Genomic DNA, 24,814 nt, shown 5'->3' with positions numbered 1-24,814 from the left:
AGTTTTCGTGGGAAAAAGTCATTAGACTAGGAGGTCATTTTGGACAGATCGAATTTAAAGTGTCTTTAGGGGAAAAAATGATTGCTTAGGTTCCCAAATATCATCTAGTAGATAGTTGGCTACATATGTGCTTGAATCTAATAAGTTCAGGTTATAGAAATATAATTTTGAGAGTCATTGGCATATAAGGAGTTAATTGATATGTTTTAATGAGATTACTTACAGAGAGAATATTTAACAACAACAGAAACTAAAATAGAATGACATGAGACTGAACCTTGAGGAATTCTGATACAACAAGAAGAGGCACCAGGAAAAAAGATAAAGAAGTGGTAGCCAGAGTAAATCAGAAACTTACTGAAATCCGTGTTTCTAGAAGGGAGAGTAGAAAGCAGCGTTGAGGTGCCACTGGGAAGGCAAGTAGGATGAGAACTAAAAACACAACCTATGGGATTCAGTGATGCAGAAGTCTTTGATGACCTTAGTCTTGTTTGTTTGTTTGTTTGTTTGTTTCTGGATTATACCCAGATGCATGAAATTAATAAAATAAAATATTCTTGAGAAGTTTACCTGTGAAAAAGAACTAAGAGAGAAGGTAGTAAATAAGAGATATGGAAGCAAGACAGAGTTGTGTTTTTGATGGATTTCAGACGGTGAGACTTGTACATATTTAAATAACAAGTGATATGATGCCACGAGGAGGAAGAGACTGAATATATAAGAGGAAGAGAAATTCTGATTACCAATGATTACTGAGCCTTCACTTTCTTTCTGTAATCCTGAATTTTATTACACATTTTGTGGTTTGGATGATTATGTGAGAGAACGTTGGTATCAAAAGGAGACAAAGGGAACTTGCTCTATACTTTCAGGTTCTAAGTTGAAAGTGGGGACATGAGAAATAAGCAGAGCCATAGAAATTTTATATATGAACCAGACTGATTTTTAGGTTCCATTGTTCTGTTTGCTGCAAAGTTTTCACCTATCCAGAGCATCTTACACTCTTTGCCTCTTCTTTTTTCCAGAGCCTTGAAAGTGGAAGTATTACTCATTCAGGCATGTCTGACTCTGCGACCCTGTCGCCCGCCAGGCTCCTCTGTCCATAGAGTTCTCCAGGCAAGAATACTGGAGTGGGTAGCCATTCCGTTCTGCAGGAATCTTCCCAACACAGGGATCAAACTTGGTCTCCTTCATTGCAGGCAGATTCTTTACTGTCTGAGCCACCAGGGAAACTCTACTCTTCGCTTCTTTTTTTTCCAGAGCCTTCAGTTCAGTTCAGTCGCTCAGTCGTGTCCGACTCTCTGCGACCCCATGAATTGCAGCACGCCAGGCCTCCCTGTCCATCACCAACTCCCGGAGTCCACCCAAACCCATGTTCATCCAGTCGGTGATGCCATCCAACCATCTCATCCTCTGTCGTCCCCTTCTCCTCCCACCCCCAATCCTACCCAGCATTAGGGTCTTTTCCAATGAGTCAACCCTTCGCATGAGGTGGCCAAAGTATTGGAGCTTCAGCCTCAACATCAGACCTTCCAATGAACACCCAGGATTGATCTCTTTTAAGATGGATTGATTGGATCTCCTTGCAGTCCAAGGGACTCTCAAGAGTCTTCTCCAACACCACAGTTCAAAAGCATCAATTCTGCGGCGCTCAGCTTTCTTCGCCGTCCAACTCTCACATCCATACATGACCACTGGAAAAACCATAGCCTTGACTAGACGGACTTTTGCTGGCAAAGTAATGTCTCTGCTTTTAAACATGCTATCTAGGTTGGCCATAACCTTCCTTCCAAGGAGTAAGCGTCTTTTAATTTCATGGCTGCAGTCACCATCAGCAGTGATTCTGGAGCCCAAGAAAGTAAAGTCTGACACTGTTTCCACTGTTTCCCCATCTATTTCCCATGGAGTGATGGGACCAGATGCCATGATCTAAATTTTCTGAACGTTGAGCTTTAAGCCAACGTTTTCACTCTCCTCCTTCACCTTCATCAAGAGGCTCTTTAGTTCTTCTTCACTTTCTGCCATAAGGGTGGTGTCATCCGCATATCTGAGGTTATTGATATTTCTCCCAGCAATCTTGATTCCAGCTTGTGTTTCTTCCAGCCCAGCGTTTCTCATGATGTCCTCTGCATATAAGTTAAATAAGCAGGTGACAATATACAGCCTTGACGTACTCCTTTTCCTATTTGGAACCAGTCTGTTGTTCCATGTCCAGTTCTAACTGTTGCTTCCTGACCTGCATACAGGTTTCTCAAGAGACAGGTCAGATGGTCTGGTATTCCCATCTCTTTCAGAATTTTCCACAGTTTATTGTGATCCACACAGTCAAAGGCTTTGGCATAGTCAATAAAGCAGAAATAGATGTTTTTTCTGGAACTCTCTTGCTTTTTCGATGATCCAGCGGATATTGGCAATTTGATCACTGGTTCCTCTGCCTTTTCTAAAACCAGCTTGAACATCTGGAAGTTCACGGTTCACATATTGCTGAAGCCTGGCTTGGAGAATTTTGAGCATTACTTTACTAGCATGTGAGATGAGTGCAATTGTGCGATAGTTTGAGCATTCTTTGGCATTGCCTTTCTTTGGGATTGGAACGAAAACTGACCTTTTTGAGTCTTGTGGCCACTGCTGAGTTTTCCAAATTTGCTGGCATATCGAGTGCAGCACTTTCACAGCATCACCTTTGAGGATTTGAAATAGCTCAGCTGGAATTCCATCACCTCCACTAGCTTTGTTCGTAGTGATGCTTTCTAACGCCCACTTGACTTCACATTCCAGGATGTCTGGCTCTAGGTGAGTGATCACACCATCGTGATTATCTGGGTCGTGAAGATCTTTTTTGTACAGTTCTTCTGTGTATTCTTGCCACCTCTTCTTAATATCTTCTGCTTCTGTTAGGTCCATACCATTTCTGTCCTTTATCGAGCCTATCTTTGCATGAAATGTTCCTTTGGTATCTCTAATTTTCTTGAAGAGGTCTCTAGTCTTTCCCAATCTGTTGTTTTCCTCTATTTGTTTGCACTGATCTCTGAGGAAGGCTTTCTTATCTCTCCTTGCTATTCTTTGGAACTCTGCATTCAGATGAGAATATCTTTCCTTTTCTCCTTTGCTTTTTGCTTCTCTTCTCTTCCCAGCTATCTGTAAGGCCTCCTCAGACAGCCATTTTGCTTTTTTGCATTTCTTTTCCATGGGATTTTCTTGATCCCTTTCTCCTGTACAATGTCACGAACCTCTGTCCATAGTTCATCAGGCACTCTGTCCATCAGGTCTAGTCCCTTAACTCTATTTGTCCCTTCCACTGTATACTCATAAGGGATTTGATCTAGGTCATACCTGAATGGTCTAGTGGTTTTCCCTACTTTCTTCAATTTAAGTCTGAATTTGGCAATAAGCAGTTCATGATCTGAGCCACAGTCTGCTCCTGGTCTTGTTTTTGCTGACTGTATAGAGCTTCTCCATCTTTGGCTGCAAAGAATATAATCAATCTGATTTCGGTGTTGACCATCTGGTGATGTCCACGTGTAGAGTCTTCTCTTGTGTTGTTGGAATAGGGTGTTTGCTATTACCAGTGCGTTCTCGTGGCAAAACTCTATTAGCCTTTGCCCTGCTTCATTCTGTACTCCAAGGCCAAACTTGCCTGTTACGCCAGGTGTTTCTTGACTTCCTACTTTTGCATTCCAGTCCCCTATAATGAAAAGGACATCTTTTTTGGGTGTTAGTTCTAGAAGGTCTTGTAGGTCTTCATAGAACTGTTCAACTTCAGCTTCTTCGGCGTTACTGGTCGGGGCATAGACTTGGATTACCGTGATATTGAATTGTTTGCCTTGGAAATGAACAGAGATCATTCTGTCGTTTTTGAGATTGCATCCAAGTACTGCATTTTGGACTCTTTTGTTGACCATGATGGCTACTCCATTTCTTCTAAGGGATTCTTGCCCACAGTAGTAGATATAATGGTCATCTGAGTTAAATTCACCCATTCCAGTCCATCTTAGTTGGCTGATTCCTAGAATGTCGACGTCCACTCTTGCCATCTCCTGTTTGACCACTTCCAGTTTGCCTTGATTCATGGACCTAACATTCCAGCTTCCTATGCAATATTGCTCTTTACAGCATCGGACTTTGCGTCTATCACCAGTCACATCCACAGTTGGGTATCGTTTTTGCTTTGGCTCCATCCCATCATTCTTTCTGGAGTTATTTCTCCACTGATCTCCATTAGCATACTGGGCACCTACTGACCTGGGGAGTTCATCTTTCAGTGTCCTATTCTTTTGCCTTTTCATACTGTTCATGGGGTTCTCAAGGCAAGAATACTGAAGTGGTTTGCCATGCCCTTCTCCAGTGGACCACAATCTGTCAGACCTCTCCACCATGACCCTTCCGTCTTGGGTGGCCCCACACGGCATGGCTTAGTTTCATTGAGATAGACAAGGCTGTGGTCCGTGTGATCAGATTAGATAGTTTTCTGTAGTTTTAGTTTTAGTGTGTCTGCCCTCTGATGCCCTCTCGCAACACTTACCGTCTTACTTGGGTTTCTCTTACCTTGGGCCTTGGGTAATTCCTCTTGCCGCCGCCACCGCCGCCGCCGGCCCCAGCCCCCGGCCTGGCCTAGCCCCTCTCGGCTGCCGCCCCCGGCCCCCGGCCCCCGGCCCCCGGCCCCCGGCCCGGCCTAGCCCCTCTCGGCTGCCGCCCCCGGCCCCCGGCCCGGCCTAGGTCCTGTCAGCCGCTGCCGCCGGCCCCCGGCCCGGCCTTGCCCCTCTCGGCTGCCACCCCCGGTCCCCGGCCCCCAGCTCGGCCTAGCCCTGTCGGCCGCCGCCCCCGGCCCCCAGCCCCCGGCCCAGCCTAGGCCCTGGCGGCCACTGCCCCCGGCCCGGCCTAGGCCCTCTCAGCCGCCGGCCCCGGCCCCCGGCTCGGCCTAGCCCCTGTCGGCCGCCGCCTCCGGCCCCCGGCCCCTGCCCCAGCCTAGCCCCTGTCGGCCGCCGCCCCCGGCTCCGGGCCCCCGGCCCCCGGCCCCCGGCCCGGCCTAGCCCCTCTCGGCCGCTGCCCCCGGCCCCCGGCCCGGCCTAGCCCCTCTCGGTTGCCGCCCCCGGCTCCCGGCCCCCGGCCCCCGGCCCGGCCTAGCTCCTCTCGGCCACGCTTCTGTGTCGAGCCTTAGAGATTCATAAAACTCCTCAGTGTCTCACAGAGACTCATCTTATTAAATGTACTATTTGCAAACATTGGTTATTAATGTATTAATTCAAGCATACAGAAACCCTCCTTGGGGCTCTTGTGGTTCTTAATTTGCCTATATCTGAAATCACATAATCTATTTTTCCCGGTAAGGAGAACGTCTAAATTTATTAAACCTGTAAGCCAGAAGCCTTATTTTTCCAGGTGCTCATTGCCATTCAAATGGCAGGGGACCCCAAGTTACCCCCTGAGCAGGTAACCTATAAATCCAAAGATTCCAAATCGTTGATAAGGTCAACCATTGGAGCGGCCATAATTCGTGGAAGACAATTATTCAATAAAACATAGCTCCTTAGAGGCAAGGATCTTATATAATTTATCTTCAGATCCAGAGGACCATAGCATAGTAGAGAGGAGAAAAGATGCCAAGAAATGTTTTCTGAATAAATGGTGAATGATGTCTGTTCTCTCAGCTCCAACTTAACACTTTGCAGGAGATATATCCCCTCCATAAAGGTTCCACAACATACTGCATTGAAGCAACATTCAATGTCAGTCTCCAGATGTCATCAGCAGCACATAATGCATTCTTCCTCTCAGAAGCCTGAGGAGTAAAACATTTAAGGTTTCAAAGGCACAAAATAACAGAAGTGTCTTGTCAGGGAATGTTGTATCCCTGAGGATTTGAGCAAGCCAGCGTTTCTGTCTCTAACTCCCTGACCTAGAGTGCGACACCTAGAGAGTTACTGTCAGTGGTTTCCAACAGGTGTGCTATGATCATTTGGGACAGGACCACTCTTCTTTCCTTGGGAACTGTTCTGCAGGATATTCAGCATCCCTTGACCCTGCCCTCTTATGCTCATAGCACTTGCTTCCCTAGTCATTGTGAAAAAACAGAATGCGTCCCTGAGACCAAAGGGAAACTTACTTACAGCAGAAGGCAGGAGGCGGCTGAAGAAAGACATAACCAAAATTAAGCTCAAAGGGCTTGCTTTGATTCAGCTAGCCTACTCTGGGAGCAGATCAAGGATGAGAGATGTGACTAGCCAAAGGGGAAAAAAGAAACAGATGCAATTTATTTTCTGGAGGAAAAGTACAGGAACAGCAATTTCTGAGCAACACAATGATTTTTCTAGTAACACATGAATGTGCAGGCAATGAGTACTGGGAAAAAGCCACAGAGCTCAATGCAAGCATTAAAATGTAGTCAGTGTGAGATAAGGCAGAAATGACACTCACATCCTCCTCACCCGCATTCCCAAACAGCCATTATATAGAAGACAGTTCTTAGAGCAACTGAGGCACAAACTAGTTTCTGACCTGTTTCCTAGTCTCATGACTGGGGTAAGAGGCTGTCATGTGTGTGTGCTCAGTCGCTCCATCATGTCCAACTCTTTGGGACTCTTTGGACTGTAGCCCACCAGGCTCCTCTGTCCATGGGATTTTTCAGGCAAGAATACTGGAGGCGGTTGCCATTTCCTGTTCCCAGGGATCTTCCCACCCCAGGGATTAAACCCAAGTCTCCTGCAGCTCCTGCATTGCAGGTGGGTTCTTTACCACTAAGTAATCAGGGAAGTCCAAGAAGCTGTCAAATTCACGGTAGATTATCCAAAAGGACCTATCTCAACAGGGTGAGGGAGAATGAAAAGGTGACAGAAGTCATGTTGTTAGGTTTTCAAGAGAAAGGTGAAGAGTTTCGGGAGCACAGTGTGTGTGAATGTGTGTGGTTACGTATATACCTTGCTTGTTCCATCATATAAGCAAAAGAAACTTCTTTATCTGCAAAGAAGAAGGGTAAAGAAATGTTTTGTGAGATGTGCCCTTTTGCTCCCCAACCATGATCACCTCCTAGGAAAGCATGAAAAAGAGCCTGATGGAAGGAAATAGACATAAAACTGAAGCCTGGATCTTCCTCTTGCATCTATCATACATCCATTAGCTTTCAAATGGTTGGGATGAGAAATACTGATTTTTAAAATCAGTTACTATATTATGTCAGAGAAAATGTAAAATAAGAATATTGCTTAGAATGTTTCATTACATCTCATAGTAGCCAAGCCAAGAGTTTTGCATTTTGAGGAGGTTTCGTTTGACCTGTTTAATTTTTGAGGTAATTTGTCAACCTTTGAAAGATAACAGGTTTTGAATTAGCCAAATACTAATGAATATTTTTCATGTAGAGAAACTCCCCAGCTCCAGCTTCCCCAGCACATGTAGCGTGCTCACTGGAGCAGGACACTTGGATGTCAGCTTTGGAGACTTTTTGAAATTCTTTGCAGCCTGAAATGGGAATCAAAAGTGGATTTTGCTCCAAAAAGGAAATTAAGTTTACAAAGTGCTGCATAATAAATGAGGTGAAACCCCAGGTTGTCTGAAGAGGTGAATCATTTTTAATTAGCATAGCAATAGACTATGTAAAAGATGCTTTAGGAGAGCTAAAGGGTCTTGAAAATATTGTATAGCCTTAAGTAATGTATTCATTTGCTAAGACTGCCGTAATGAAGTACCACAGAGTAGGTGGCTTAAGCAACAGACATTTGCTTGTTTGCAGTTCTGGAGGCTGGAAGTCCAAGATCAAGGTAACAGCAAGGATGGTTTCCTCTGAGGATCATCTTTCCCTTTTGGAAAGATGTGTTGCAGGCCTCTCTCCTTGGCCACCCTCTTTACGTGACTGTCCCTCTGAGCGTACCTTGCATCTCTGGTGTCTCTCTGTGCATCCAAATGCCCTATGAGGACACCAGTCAGATTGGATTAAGGTACATTCTGATGGCTTTAGTTTAATTATCTCTTTAAAGACTCTATATTCCAATATGGCACATTCTGTGATACTGGTTCAGTTTAGTCACTCAGTCGTGTCCGACTCTTTGCGACCCCATGAATTGCAGCATGCCAGCCCTCTCTGTCCATCACCAACTCCCGGAGTCTATCCAAACCCATGTCCATCGAGTCGGTGATGCCATCCAACCTACTGGAGATGAAGGCTAAAATATACGAATGGGGAGGGCTGTGCATGGAGCAAGTTCAACCCATAACAAGTAATTTAATGGTACTTCCTAGAATCCTGTTTTTATTTTGCCGTATTGCTGCCAAATACAGGGTTCTGAAACTGGCATGATCATTTTCTCTAAAGCAGTTTATCAACTTTGGTGTTATCAACATGTGGGCTGGATAAGTCTTTGCTTGTCTGGAGTTCTCTGCATTAAAGAATGTTTAGCAGCATTCCTGGCCTCTACCTACTAGATGGCAGTAGCAACCCCTCATCCCCGCTACCAATTATGACAACCTCAAGTGGGTCCAGATATTGCCAAATATTCTCTGGAGTGCAAGCTCACTCCCAGTTGATAACTGTTGGCCTAAAGTGAAGGAAATGAGAAAAATGGGGCAGTAGTAACAAGAGTGTTGAGAATGAATGGAATTTATAATGACTTTTCTTCTGATGAATATCTTTCACCTTTACTGTAAGAGTGGCTGGAGTTTGCATTCTAGCTCGAACACATACTAGCTGTGTGGTTTTAGGCAAGTTTCTGCAAAAACTGAGTCCTTTCTGTGTCTTAGTTTTATTGTCTGTAAAATGGTGATGATAATAATACCTGCCTCCTAGGATATCTGTGATAATAAGTAAGGAACTTACACTGTGCCTGGAACATACTAACTACAATGAAAGTCTTTTGTCATAGAAGCAATAGCAGTGCTATTAGAAGCAATAGTGCAGGAATCTAAAACTGATAACAGGGTCTCCAATTTTAAAACATATTGAGCTGAACTTTACCTTGCAAACTCAACAAATATGCTATTTGATAACGCCTGAGAATAGGATTTCTAATTGAAAAGTCTATGAATAAATATCATGGTAAATAAACCTCCTAGAATCTGCATGCAACTTTCAAAGAATATGTGAGCTTGTGTATTTTTCAGAAGAAAAGACCATAATTTTTAATCTTGTTCACCAAAAGACCTAGATACTGCAAAACTGTAAAGAAGTGCTGCTTCACAAATATTAATGTATCAAAACATGAAATTCAGATGCTGGTCTTTTGAAGGAAAACTGTGAATATGATAAAACATTAGTTAGCCTAGCTATAAAAAAATGGAAATGAAATACAAATACGCAAAATAAGAAATAAAAAGGGATATTAGCATGAGCAAAGGAAATTAGAGGATAACTTATATGACCACATTGTTCATCCTTATGCTAAGAAATAAATATTTATTATATATTGATATTTTATTAATAATCATAAGGTGTGTGATGTTTAAGCCAGGATCCCTGACCTCTCCTTGCTCTCCTGCTCTGACAGTATGTTGCCTTTAGAAAAGCCAGATGGCCTCTTAGCCTGGGGTTTTTGCCTTGTATCCATCAACATGTCGCTAGCTAGAACCCTGTCTCCATTCCTGAGTCCCAGGACAAGGGCCCAAATAGCCTGTCTTTCCTTGAGGACAACTAATCTGGGCCATGAGATCTTAGAACTTATTTATACAAAGCACCTATCTGTCTGCCTATCATACATCTATTGATTATATGTCTGAAAAGGAAGCAATTTGCTTGTTCATTCTTAGATGTAAATAGTGCTGCTGTATCAATTAAGAATGGCATCATGCTTCGTAGAGCTCATTAGAAACATCCCCATTAAAATAATTAGAGTCAGGATTAAGCCAATATGCCCTTTATCACCAATGGTATTTAACATAACATTAGAATATTAGCCAACAAAGTTAGAGAAAGATGTATCAATTATGAAAATTGAAAAGAAATTAAAAAATAATCACTTTCTACAAATGATGACTGTTGATGTAGAAACACCAAAAAAATCAACTGTAAAACTCTTGCAAATGATAATTCAGTAACTTAATTATTTAAGGTTGGTATGTAGACAGTATACATACAGACATATACAAAACAACCACAAAATATAATAGATATGGCCCAATTTGCAATAGCAAATAGAGAAATATTTTAAATTAAAAAAATACACACATATATATGTATAAATTATTTGTAGAAGGGCATATTAAAAAGCACTGCTTCTGGGATGTCAACTATATGAATAGTTCAGGGTATTAAAGGATACGTACTTTTCAGTTTATACCACTCTGAAATTTTGAGTTTAATACTATCTGCATATATTGTCTTTTTAAATTACATAACTGAAACATGTTTAAAATAATCATTTCTTTTGATTAATAGCACCAATGTTCATAATATCCTGAATTAAACTTTCCTTCTAGGAACAACAATAATTTTAACTGAGAATAATTCAACCCATACAATGGAATGAGAGCTACATATAATTTAAATGAGGTTAAAGTCAGCAAAATTATGTACAATAATAAGTGATATTCATTGTATTTATTAACTAAATATACATTTTCTCTCTGGTGAAGAATTGTGGAAAACTCTTAGTAAAAATATATTTAGAAATAACGCCTTCTAGGATGAATTCTTTCAGCCTACATTATCTAAACTGCCATCTACTGTCTGATCTATTTGGAAGTTGTTTAGTTGTTTCATGATAATTCAGTTCTCTCAATAATTTTATCTATTTTATTGGAGTATAATTGGTTTATAATGTTGTGTTAGTTTCAAGTGTGCAATAAAGTAATTTAGTTATACATGTACATATATCCATTTTTTTCAGAGTTTTTATCTATGAAGGTTTTTACAGAGTGTGGAGTAGAGTTCTCTGTGCTATAGAGTTCAGTTCAGTAGGATCACTCAATCATGTCAGACTCTTTGCGACCCCATGGACTGCAGCACACCAGGCTTCCTTATCCATCTCCTGGAGCTTGCTCAAACTCATATCCATCGAGTCACTGATGCCATCCAACCATCTCATCCTCTGTCTTCGCCTTCTCCTTCTACCTTCAGTCTTTCCCAGCATCAGGGTCTTTTCCAGTGAGTCAGTTCTTCACATCAGGTGGCCAAAGTATTGGAGTAGGTCCTGTTAGTTATCTATTTTATATACAATAGTATGTGTATGTTAATCCCAAGCTCCAAATTTATCCATCAGATTTCTCCTTTGGTAATCATAAATTTGCTTTCGAAATCTGCGAGTCTGTTTCATAAATAAGTCAATCTGTATCATTTTTTAAAATTATATTCTACATATGAATGATATTCTATATTTGTCTTTGACTTCAGCTCAGTTCATTCACTCAGTCATGTCTGACTCTTTGTGACCCCATGGACTACAGCATGCCCAGCTTTCCTGTCCATCATAACTCCCAGAGCTCGCTCAAACTCCTGTCCATCAAGTCAGTGATGCCGTCCAACCATCTTGTCTGACCTATTTCACTTCATATGACAATCTTTAGGTCCATCTGTATTGCTGAAAATGGCATTATTTTGTTCTCTTTCATGGATGAATAATATTCCATTGTGTGTTTCTGTGTGTGTGGGTATATATATATACCTTTCTGTTGATGGGTATTTAGGTTGCTTCCATGTCCTGGTTATTGTAAATAGTGCTGCAATGAAAACTGGGGCGCATGTGTCTTTTCAAATTATGGTTTTCTCTAGATATATGGTCAGGAATGGGATTGTTGAATCATATGGTAGTTCTAATTTTAGGTTTTTTAAGGAACCTCCATACTGGTCTTTTTAGTGGTCATACCAATTTACATTCCCACCAAGAGTGAAGGAGAGTTCCCTTTCGCCATATCCCTTCCATCATTTTTTATGTGAAATTTTCATTTTCACTCAGATTGGAAAATATGGTAGACAGAGTAATGACCCTCCAAATAGGTACAGGTCTTAATTCCAAAACTTATAAATATGGCAGGCCATCTGGAAGGAGGCCACAAGTCAAGACAGCCTCTAGGAGCTGCAGTAGGGGGAATGACTTCTCCCTGAGAGCTTCCAGAAAGGACTGCAGCACTGCCAACACCTTGACTTAAGCCTAATGGGATTCATTTTGAACCTGTGACCTCAAGAACTATATAATAATAAATGTATGTTGTTTTAAGCCAATAGTTTGTGATAATCTAAGACTAGCAGGAAACTAATATAGGATCACAAGAGTAATTGTTTCAGGAATTATATGAGATTACATATGTAGAGTGCTTAGTAAAGTACTAGTCCTAATAAACAGTCATTAAATGTAAGCTTTTGTTGTTGACATAATTTTTTAGGCTGTTAATATCAATAAGAAATACATTTTTATATTTTGCTAAAACTGTAACAGGAAACAAATTGCTTGTTCTTGAGAGCTTTCCCATCAAGAATTTAGTAGAAGCAGGTATACTTATATTATTTTGATGTTTTTGTTAATGTTTCCAAATAATGTGCTTTGAAATCAGAATCACTTCTCACTCATTTTCGTATAATTCTGATGATGCTTTTCATCACACATTAGTGATCAGAAATGATAGGTCCAATCTCTGCCTGTAAGACCTGAGTAGGATCTTGCTGTAAGTTGAAGGGAATTTTGCCCTGACTCGTGGATTGTTCAAGAATGAACTGCTGTTGCATTTGACTGATTGTAGACGGTTTGTGATATGGTTTATTTGAATGCTATTGAATGCAGCTTACAATAACAGAGCTTAATACAAATATTTATTCTTTTAGTATAAAAAAAGAAGACCATATCGATTTGCTACATGAAGCTGCCCCTAATGTACTTTTATTTGTGTGCTGTGCTTAGTCGCTCAGTTGTGTCCGACTCTTTGAGTCCTCTGGACTGTGACCAGGCTCCTCTGTCCATGGGGATTCTTCAGGCAAGAATACTGGGGTGGGTTGTCATGCCCTCCTCCAGGGGACCTTCCCAACCCAGGGATCGAACCCAGGTCTCCCGCATTACAGGTGGATTCTTTACGATCTGAGCCACCAAGGAAACCCAATGTACCTTTTCCTGTGTGGAAAACTACAATCAAACAGTATTTTAGTCTTCATGAGTTCTTGTCAAAAAATCTAATAGGCTATAGTTGACCCAAAGACCTTGAATCCCTCCATCTTTCACAAGTTGTAGATTCACATAAGCACTGCAGAATAGAAAATGTGATGCTGGGAAAGATTGGAGGCAAGAGGAGAAAGGGACAATAGAGGATGAGATGGTTGGATGGCATTACCGACTCGATGGACAGGAGTTTGAGGAAGCTCTGGGAGTTGTTGATGGACAGGGAAGCCTGGCGTGCTGCAGTCCATGGGGTCACAAAGAGTTGAACAGGACTGAGTGACTGAACTGAAGAATCACTTTGCATCCCCTTCCTGATGCTGATACATAATATGGCATGATATTTGCACCCTGAAGCATCACTGCTGACATGCAGGAGCATGTGAGGGAGGGAACAGGCTACTCTGTACTCACACATTGTAACACTTCATAATTACGATGGTTTTTGTATGAAATCATTGCAAAGAGACACAGGTTAAAAACAAATGGTGTTCACTCAAATGTATAACCATGTAGCACTACAATGGGCAAACAACCATCAGAGAGTGGAACAGAAAATTGCAGATCCCAGGTACTAGAACGTTCAAATACTGGATAAACAGATAACTGTACTTTCTCTTTACTCTAAGAATTCTAACCGACAGTAGTAAAGATAATTATGTGCCTGTGGTGGTAAACGATGGCTTTCTTAGCTTCCACGGACCCCTTGAACTGCCCAGTCTGTTAGTCTGCGCATCTACTTGCTAGTCATTCTTTCTCTTAGAAGCACTAGTTTACATCTCTAATCATCACTTAACATATCCTAGAGAAAACTGATGGGATGAAGAGCCACTGGTAGCTTTTGACAAAGGAACTTGCTGTAGATACTTGGGAAACTAAGCCTTAATTAGAAGATTCTAATGACTGTGAAGTAGAGAAAATATTTCAAGATATCCTACTTGCCATGTTTTGCATCCCTTTAGAAATGAGAACGAATACTGTTCATATGCAAAGTCTTACTCCTTGGAGTCTAACTCTACTAGATGCTCTCTATTTAAAAAGTCTCAATGATGCCTCAAAGATGTCTTTCAAAACTACTCAGAATAGTAGCTATTCTGAGGTGATTTCAAAGCTAGAGATACATTATCATGGAAGCAGGATCTTGACTGATTTGAATTTCATCCTCCTGCTGCTTATCCCTTCCTTGTGAAGTGATAATGCTCCTTTATGACTTTAGTTTCTTTCTGCTTTACCAAAATGTGTAGTCAGGAATAAAATATGGTGATTCTAGCTGGGAGTAACAAGGACAGGTGGAATTCTAAACTGCAAAGACTGTATATTCCTAGGTAGGATGAGCTTTCTTTATTCCAGTTGAAATTCTATCTTTAGCTGGCATGAAAGCTAATGAAACTGTAGCTTGTAACGAAGAGTAGAAAATCTTATTTGATTTGGTAGTCAATGGATTTTCTAAAAGAGTGATAATTAGATCATTCTAAACTGTGATTAGATAACACAACCGACATTACTTTATCAACAAAGTCTCTTTGAAAATATCTGCATTAGGAGATAAACTTAAAATTCAGATTTTAAGGCATAGAATGATAGTTCTGCTAAGTTTAGGAGGCAATATTTACTCTGTGCCAAATAGAAAATCTTAGATTAATGTGGAGCCCTGTAAGAGGGTGACTGCTGGTTTTGCATAAATAGAAAAGTTAGTGAGATATGTATCTACTCTACTATCCTAAATGGGCCATGAGAAAAGAGCACAGAATATTGGACTTGGATCCAGTTACAATTTAAGTTTCCTGCATTGTCTTCAAAGATAGCCATGTAAATTGCTGAAATTCAGTTATCCAGGGGATTACTAGGGTAACATTGCAGAATCTAGAAGGACTTGAATCCTGGTGTGTTAATAAATAAATAAATAAATAACTGGAATGATGATGTGTGTATTAGAGGGGTGGGAATGCACATATATTTCTGTATATTCATTCAATTGGGGTGACAAAGAATTGATTATATTATTTTGATACATCAATGCTCAGCTTTCCAAATGTATTAATATATACTCTTGACTTCTCTATCTTCCTCTAATTGCTTAGGACACATGTGTTGTGTGGTTTTATCCGTCTTAAGATTGTATGGACAACCTATCAGAGTTCTTTGCTATGACTTAATTTTATTAGCCAGAAAGGTCAGCAGAGAAATCCACTTCATGGCTGTTTCAGTTCAGTTCACATGCTTAATCACATCTACTCTTTCCAACCCCATGGACTACAACACACCAGTCTTCCCTGTCCATGGTGAAGCTTGCTCAAACTCATGTCCATTGAGTTGGTGATGCCATCCAACCATCTCATTCTCTGTCATACCCTTCTTCTCCTGCCTTCAATCTTTCCTAGCAGCAGGGTCTTTTCCAGTGAGTCAGTTTTTCACATCAGGTGGTCAAAGTATTAGAGTTTCAGCTTCAGCATCAATCCTTCCAATGAATATTCAGGACTGATTTCCTTTAGGATTGTCTGGTTGGGTCTCCTTGCAGTCCAAGGGACTCTCAAGAGTCTTCTCCCGCACCACCATTCAAAAGCATCAATTCTTTGGTGCTCAGCTTTCTTTATGGTCCAACTCTCACATCCATACATGACTACTGGGAAAACCATAGCTTTGACTAGACGGACCTTTGTCGGCAAAGTAAAGTAATGTCTCTGCTTTTTAATATGCTCTCTAGGTTGATTATAACTTTTCTTCCAAGGAGCAAATGTCTTTTGATTTAATGGATACAGTCACAATCTGCAGTGATTTTGGAGCTCAAGAAAAAAAGTCTGTCACTGTTTCCATTGTTTCCACATCTATCTGCCATGAAGTGACAGCAAGAGAATTGCAAAAAAAAATCATATACTTCCACTTTATTGACTATGCCAAAGCCTTTGACTGTGGAAAATTCTTCAAGGGATGGGAGTACCAGACCATCTTCCCTGCCTCCTGAGAAATCTATGTGCATGTCAAGAAGTAACAGTTAGAACCAGACATAGAAAAGCAGACTGGTTCCCAACTGGGAAAGGAGTACCTCAAGGCTTATATTGTCACCCTGCTTATTGAACTTATAACAGAGCATATCATGAGAAATGCTGGGCTGGACGAAACACAAGCTGGAATCAAGACTGCCAGGAGAAATATCAATAACCTCAGATATGCAGATGACACCACCCTTATGGCAAAAAGCTAAGCGGTGATGCCCAATATGCTACTGGAGATAGTGAAGCAATGACTATCTCACTCTTCTGTAATAAAACTTCTCTAATACAGTTGAGTGTAGGGGCCAGTTTTTTATTGTTAGTTTCTGTGAAATCTCTTTTGCAGGTGAATTTACTAACCCTTGAATCTGACAGTAAAGTGTATTTCTTTCCTTGAAGGTGAATGTGTATTTTTGCTGATTCTCTTTTGGCTCAGGATTGGGAAAAAAAGAAGAAAAAAAGCTTTGACCTCTTAATCTCTGCAAACAACTTGACACATATCTTCAAGACATATTCTAGGAATGAAGTTAGTCAATGTCTTTTAGCATTGTCTAGTATATTGTCACTGTCAAAAGTCACAGAATTTTTTGGCTTGCAGGGGACTTTAAGAATTATAGAATCACAAATCCTTCAGATTATAAGATTGAATTAGACATTTCTTTAATTTTACCCATCTCCCTATATTTTTTTAGAAGTTTTGCTTTTGGCTGATGTTATGATTAATTTTCTGATTTATTTTCTATTGATATTTTTTCTTATAAATGATTGTTTCCCTAAAATTGCAATAAATTGATTCTAATAATATTTTAAGAAATACCATGGTATGGCAATGTATGAACCTCTTCTTAGTACCTAAAGTGATAAAACTACTTGGGACAATATCCCTCTAAAACCACTTATGTTGACATATTTCCTTCAGAGTTTATTAAGGACTCAAAATCCTAATGTAATTCTTGAGTATTTCTTCTAATAAATCACAAGAAGATTGAGTTTTACCACTTGCTGAATGAATTTGGATACATTTTAGGGGTTTAGAGTCACAAAATTGACGGTAATGGACATTTGAAGGAGGTGGATATTAATTTCTTAATATCTAAGTATATATAAAGTCAGATTTCTTTTTTTAAAATTTTTACCTTGTTAATGTGCAAGGGCAAGGCCCAGTGTTAGAGTTGAGTGTGGCATAAAGCATTTGGGCTTTATATTCTATACCTAATATATACAAGTGTTACCTTCAATTATTTGCCTCATAAGTGACAAGATATTATATGGTTCAGAGACTTCTTAATAAGCAAAGACCAAATATCTCTTTGGGAAGACATGTAAGCTAAGTGGATTCAATCAGCTCCATATCCTGGATCTAAAATCATCTTAAACGTAGAAAGTCGGACAGATTTACTATCTGTGTTCTTTTATAGTTCTGAGAATGCTGTAAAGTTAAAGGGCAGACACTCCATAATAATATAATCTATACCCACAACTGATTTTAGAAGCACACAGATCTAGGTTTAAAATTTTGTGCCAACCGTTAATAGCTATGAGACCTTGGGTAAGGTAGATGGTACTTCAAGAATTCCTACCTTTAAAATGGGAACCAAAGTATTTAGCCCATAGTGATTGGTCAGAGAGTTTAATGGGGCTAAGAATGCTTTAACCTAATAATTGGTCAACAAATGCATAAACTAATCCATAAACAGTGGTAGTAAAGCCAGACAAGGTAGTAGGTACTTTATATTCAAACCAACCCCAACTAAAATAAATAAATTTATTAAAAAAAAAAAAAAACAAAAACCCTGGGAGTTTGGTACCTTAAGTGTTCATTTAAATTTTTCATATTATTAACTTCAAAGAGATTAAGTAACCTGCTAGTATTTGAAGCCCAAAAATCATCATGGTGAAAATGATGGTGATGGTAAAAATAATGGTGCTGACTATGGTGATGAAGATGGTGGAAGGACAGAAAACAGATCAAATCCTCCATTAGATGTCATCTCCTTCTCCTAGCATTCCTTCTTCAGCTGTGTGATCTCCTAGGAGCCCAGTATAAGCACATGGGAGGAACAAACTCAGTAATGGCTGGTTGAGTTGCTGTTAGTGTCCCTTTAAGTTGTGGGAGACTGGAACTGAATCAAAAAAGCAAAGAGTAGAAAAATGAGCTAGAGTTACCATTCAGAAAGAAAACCAGAACTTCAGCCACTGAGATTTTTGAGGCTTGCATTTTAGAGGCAAGCATTGACCCTTTGGGGGAACTTCCATGCAATTGTCAGTTGTCCCCTTTCAATAAGATATTAATACAATTTGAGTTAGCTGAAATATTCTTTTCTGCCAGCAGTGTAAGCGCCATACATTTCTTTTGAAGTTGGCTGTATAAGTACTTGGCTGTTATAAGAAATTGGCTGTTCAGTACTTTCTATATTAGGAGACCTTTATTCAGACTTTAGCTGTAAGGACATTTTTTTTTTTAATTTAATGGAATAAATCAAATTATAGTAACTTTGGTGAAGGTAAGAATTAAATGTTTTGTACTGTATTTTATTATTTTGCTTTCCATAGAAATGAAATGTTCCTAGGATAGACAATTGATTCCTTGATTTTTAGAACTTCTTCACAAAAGGTCAACACAGAAAACTAATGATGTTTTAGTGCTGAAATATAGTTGTCGAAAGGAAGATCTATTCAGGAAGTAATGAAGCTCCTTTCATGCAATTAAAACAAACAAACAAAAAATCTGTTTATTTGGTGAATCATAGCCCATTAATGAGATATCATTTTCCAACACTGTAATTGTTCATAACACAATTTGATTTTGGCTTCCAAGCCTGTTCTATCAGCAGCACATTATAGTGGAAAAGATTTTTTTGTTGTTTGTTTTCAATTTTACCCAATATATATTTCATATGTGAAGTGAATGAAAGAGACATGCATAGTAAGAGATAAAGAAAGAATGTGATAAGGGGAAATTACAATAAATGTTTGTTGTTGTTCAATCAGTAAGCTGTGTCCAACTCTTTGCCACCCCATGACCTGCAGCATGCCAGGCTTCCCTGTCCTTCACCATCTCACAGAGTTTGCTCAAACTCATGTCCATTGAGTCAGTGATGCCATCTAACTATCTCATCCTCTTGTCGTCCCCTTCTCCTCCTGCCTTCCCTCTTACCCAACATCAGGGTCTTTTCTGATGAGTCGGCTCTTTGCATCAGGTGACTTCATCTTCAGCATCAATCCTTCCAATGAATATTCAGGACTGATGTCCTTTAGGAAAATCAAGGTTTGATCTCCTTGTAGTCCACGGGACTCTCAAGAGTCTTCTCCAGAACCACAGTTCAAAAGCATCAATTCTTCGGCGCTCAGCTTTCTTTATGATCCAACTCTCGCATCCATATGTGACTACTGGAAAAAACATAGCTTTGACTGGATGGACCTTTGTTGGCAAAGTAATGTCTCTGTTTTTTAATATGCTGTCTATGTTTGACATAGCTGTTCTTCCAAGGAACAAGTGTCTTTTAATTTCATGGCTGCAGTCACCATCTGCAATGATTTTGGAGCCCAAGAAAATAAATATGCCAGTGTTTCCATTGTTTCCCCATCTATTTGCCATGAAGTGATGGGACCAGATGCCATGAATTTAGATTTTGAATGTTGAGTTTTAAGCCAGTTTTTTCACTCTCCTCTTTCACCTTCATCAAGAGGCTCTTGAGTTCCTCTTTGCTTTCTGCCATTAGAGTGGTATCATCTGCATATCTGAGGTTGTTGATATTTCTCCCAGCCATCTTGCTTCCAGCTTGTGATTCATCCAGCCCAGCGTTTCACTGATGTGCTCTGCGTATAAGTTAAATGAACCAGATGACAATGCACTGCCTTGCCTTACCCCTTTCTCAAATTTGTACCAGTCACTTGTTCCACATAAGGTTCTAACTGTTGCCTCTTGATCCACATACAGGTTTCTTGAGAGATGGGTAAATTGATCTGGTATTCCCATCTCTTTCAAAATTTTGTACAGTTTGTTGTGATCCACACAATCAAAGGCCTTAGCATAGTCAATGAAGCAGACGTTTTTCTGGAATTCCCTTGCTTTCTCTATGATCCAATAAACGTTGGCAATTTAATCTCTGATTGCTCTGTCTTTTTCGAAACCCAGCTTGTGCATCTGGAAGTTCTTAGTTCATGTACAGCTGAAACTAGCTTGAAGGATTTTGAGCATAACCTTACTTGCAGGCAAAATAAATGCAGCAATCCGGTAGTTTGAGCATTGCTTGGCATGTCCCTTCTTGAAATTGGAATGAAAACTGACCATTTCCAGTCCTGTGGCCAGTGCTGATACTTCCAAATATGCTGGCATATAACAGCATCTTCTTTTAAGATTTGAAATAACTCAGCTAGAATTCCATCATCTCCACTAGCTTTTTTTGTTGCAATGCTTCCTAAGGCCCACTTAACTTCAAACTCCAGGATGTCTGGCTCTAAGTGAGTGACCACACCATCATGGTTATCTGAGTCATTAAGATCTTTTTTTTGTATAATTCTTCTGTGTATTCTTGTCACCTCTTCTTAATCTCTTCTGCTTCTGTTAGGTCCTTACTACTTTTGTCATTTATTGTGACCATCCTTGCATGAAATGTTCCCTTGATCTCTCCAATTTTCTTGAAAAGATCTCACCTTTCCGACTCTATTGTTTCCTCTACATCATTGCACTGTTCCTTTAAGAAGGCCTTCTTGTCTCTCCTTGCTATTCTCTGGAACTGTGCATTCAGTTGAGTATATCTTTCCCTTTCTCTCTTAGTTTTCACATCTCTCTTTCCTCAGCTATTTATAAAGCCTCTAAGTCAGATTAATTTTATTCCAAATATTATAACAAAATCTGAAATCAAACAACATAATTTGTATATGCTGCTGTGATGCACACACACACACACACACAAATGAATCCTTGGACTAGAAGTTAAGATACCTGGATCCTCATGCTATTTTTTAAATTAATTTTCTGGATGGATTTATTTAAGTGATGTTCTCTAGGTCTGTTTATTTATCTAAAAATGATGAGAACAGATTTAAATGCCTTCCCTAATTTCTTCTATCTCAAAATTCATTTATATTTATACTTCTATGAAAGTATATTCATCACTTTTTTCTTTCTTAAGAATATAAGGAGATACCATTTTAATCATAATATTTGGTTTCTACATTAGGTGAATAAGAAGTGGTGGAAGATCCACTCCTTATTCTGGAGAAACTATAGGACCTATAGACGGCAAAATTCCCTAATACAGAAGTCTTTTTTAGCATCTCTCTATATCTATCACTTTTCTTTGCTCCTATTTCACAACCTTGTCTGCAGATAACTGAAAGGTCATTATTAAATTATCCATCAGTTGGGCTTATCCATATATTGCTTAAATTTATTACTGTAATCCTCTTTTAAAGTTTCTATCATATATTGATTCACTCAGTAAGTATTTAATAAACGGTAACCATGAGATAAACATTTTGGTCAATGCCAAGTATGTTTTTCTGGGGAAAAAAAGAAAAAAAGACCTTTAAGTTGCTTATAGTCTGATTGGGAAGATAGAGATTAATAGGAAAACAAAAGTTAGTTCATAATTAAATTACAATTTTGTAAATGTAAGCAAACAAGCAAAGTGGTACAGTTTATAAATGATGGAAATGGGTTATTTAGACAGAACTATCACTTTGGCAGTATTACAACTTAGATTGGACGGATGAGATACAATCAGCCATGGGAAGAGCAAAGGGAAAGATAAAGGAATCCAAAGACTATTAATTAGAGCACAAGTATGATGGACGAGTGCCCTGAGTGAGGTCAGAGGCGCAGGGAGATGGCAGTGACTGGACTTTGTGCAAGGTTTTTATTTTTATTTTTTTCAAAGCACAGTAAGAAGTTGTTGAAGGACAATAAGTTGAAAAATGATATGGTCTCATCCTTTCAAAAAACAAAAAAGCAAATCTGTACTGTGTTGCTTGGGCCAACCTTCCAATCGGCCATAGAGTTTGGTCCATTTTATTTCTAAGAAAACTAGAGTCAAGGAGTTAATTAGCCCCAAAATGTCTACAACTAGAGAGAGGAGGAGGAAGCAAAGACATAAACCAACTTGATTTGATTGGGAAGCCAGTGCCCTTTCTGGTGTGCCTATCTCTCTGTAGTCCATCAGTTTTATCATAGGAAAACTTCATTATAGGCTGTTTGAAAACATAGATTTATCTCCTGATCAAGTTTTATAAGAGGTGGTCTAGTTGCAGTGGGATGAGATGGTCAGGAAGAAACGGCAGAGGAGTCAATGGGCAATATGTGTATCTGCAGAAAGGGGGGTTATGACATGCCAGAGGGACCCTCATCTTCTCCATGGGCATTTGCCAGAGGCCAGGCAAGTCAGATCATGGGTGAGGGGTAGTGTGCAGGCCCGCATCATGCTGTATAAGGCCAGGCCAGAAACAGGAGACGTGGAGTGTGGGCAGTGTCAGGAACCTGAAGTTGAGGTGATGCCTACTAGGCCATCCGAGGAGTCAGAAAACTCTGGATTGAGATTTTATTTTAAAGGAAAGTGGAAAGGAATAAAAAATACATCACATATGTGTTTGGTCTGTTCTGATGCCAGAAGCCTAGCTATTTAGCTTCTTCTGCATCTTCCTTAGTACTCTTATTTTGACCTTAATGAATCTATCAAATATTTATGTGGCATTTCTCAGTTGCTCAGTCATGTCCAACTCTTTGTGACCCCATGGACTGTAGCCTGCCAGGCTCTTCTGTCCGTGGAATTTTCCAGGCAAGAATACTGGAGTGGGTTGCCATTTCTTACTCCATTATATGGCATTAGATATTGCAACATAGTCTAGTTAGCATCAAAATACATTAACTTAGACTAAAATATGTCAGGAATAATTACTTTGGAATCAGTTGAGCATACATTTAAATTTTTTTAGAACTAACATATGATTGCCATATAGTATAAAATACACAATTTTTTTTTTAAAAAAGTCTCTAACTCAGAATCCTTTCCTATCAACATATACATATACGTATATTCTAGAAACAGGTGGTGTTAGCAATCTTTAAATATATTTGTCTGTGAATTTTCCGTAGATGTGAAAACATACATAGAAACATATGCATGAATCTAACCATTTAGATTAGTTTCCTCATCTCATTCACCCCCTGAGAGCTCAGTTTGAGCAGCAATGTTATCAGCGTTTCAAGCTTGTTTACCTCTTTAGATGGTCATATTTGGCTGGCGACCACAAGTGACCTCCCATGCTTAGGTAACTGCCCAACGTTGCTCCCTATGGCCACAATGGCACTATGGAGAAAAAGAGACAAATGAAGCTCTTGGAGGAAGTTGGCAAAAGTCAGCTAGTATCAACTGCTCTTGCAATCCTGATCAACTGAAGGTTTTCTTCCACATTTCTGAATCACACCCTTAAGATCACTATGGAAAGCAGCATCCTGTGGCTTCTTCACGGGACGTGACTATGGAGAGGAATGAATTCCCTTTATTGAGGGTCACATCCCTCTCTGGCTGTAATTAATAGGCTCATCTCCTGTGGGTAAGTGTCCCCTCCAAGCAGCAGGAGCTGCAGACTTAAATTCTTCAATTGCAATTGAAATGAATCCCCCTCGCCTCACTTGAGATAGCACCCATGAAAATATGATTATGCTCCTTTGCTCATGAATCACACCTATACATCATACTATAAATCAGAGAGATTTTATGTTATGAATTAAACATGAGGCATTTTCTTCATGATTGAACTAGTCCTTTGGCAGAAAAATGGGAAGATTCTAATTCTGTACTCTTCTGAGAGCTTTATCAAATGACATAAAAAAGATCCCTCCCTTTGCCCTAAATATAGGTCATAAGTGAATTTCAGTTGCCTGGAAGATGAAGGTTCTCCAAGACCATGCCCTTGCTCCCTTGTCTGATCTCCCTGGTTTATATAATCTCTGTGATTCACCTGGTCCTTTAGGCATTCTCTTGTGCTGCTAACTATCTTTTCACAAGCTTATGTCTCTTAAGCAACCTGAATGCAAAAATTGAGTCTTTTAAATTTTCAAATATTCTTTCAGAAGATAATGAGAACTATACAATAGGCATCATACCAGAGAGATTTTAGTTTTGTCATTCTTTCAGCTCCTTGATAGCTTTGGCAAGCTGTAGGGATTCACAGTCCTTTCTGATAGTTTGAACTTGCTTTCCTAAGGATGAAACAAAGGAAACAGTTCTGTGTTTGAAAGAACCAAGTAGAGGTTCCTGTTATAAGACAGAAGTATTATAAAGACAGTCTGGATTTTGTAATTCTTATGTGTGATCTTTCATGAGATTAGGAAATGGCTCTATAATTCATGAGAGAAGGAGATGAAAATAGGAAAAGAAGTGTCTTGTGATAATGGGTTGCTCGTATGTGCTCAGTCACTCCAGCCGTGTCTGACTCTTTGTGACCATATGGACTGTAGCCCGCCAGGCTCCTCTGTCCACAGGATTCTCCAGGCAAAAAATCTGGAGTGTGTTACCTTGCCCTCCTCCAGGGGATCTTCCTGACCTGGGGATCAAACCTGCGTCCGCCTGCATCTCCTGCATTGCAGGTGGATTCTTTACCCACTGAGGCACCTGGGAAGCCCTAATGAGTTGCTATCTAAGTGTCAAAATAGAAGGATAAGCAGGGCAGAGAGTTGAAAGTCAGGGCTGAAATTAGAAGTGGGGATTCTCAGAGGGCAAACCACGCACTTCCTAATATTGCCTCAGAACTCCA

General features: G+C 39.8%; 1 protein-coding gene across 12 annotated transcripts in view; it reads left to right on the top strand.

The window, feature by feature from the left end:
- LRRC4C (leucine rich repeat containing 4C) overlaps positions 1 to 24,814 on the top strand; it is a 1,846,189-nt gene that overhangs the window by 1,207,867 nt on the left and 613,508 nt on the right. The window lies entirely within an intron of this gene.

The sequence above is a fragment of the Giraffa tippelskirchi genome, chromosome 11, assembly GCF_054371585.1.
Source record: "Giraffa tippelskirchi isolate mGirTip1 chromosome 11, T2T-mGirTip1v1.2.pri, whole genome shotgun sequence".
In the NCBI taxonomy this organism is placed as follows: Eukaryota; Metazoa; Chordata; class Mammalia; order Artiodactyla; family Giraffidae; genus Giraffa; species Giraffa tippelskirchi.
Note: the sequence above shows the minus strand (reverse complement) of the source record. Positions and strands in the feature narration are given on the sequence as shown.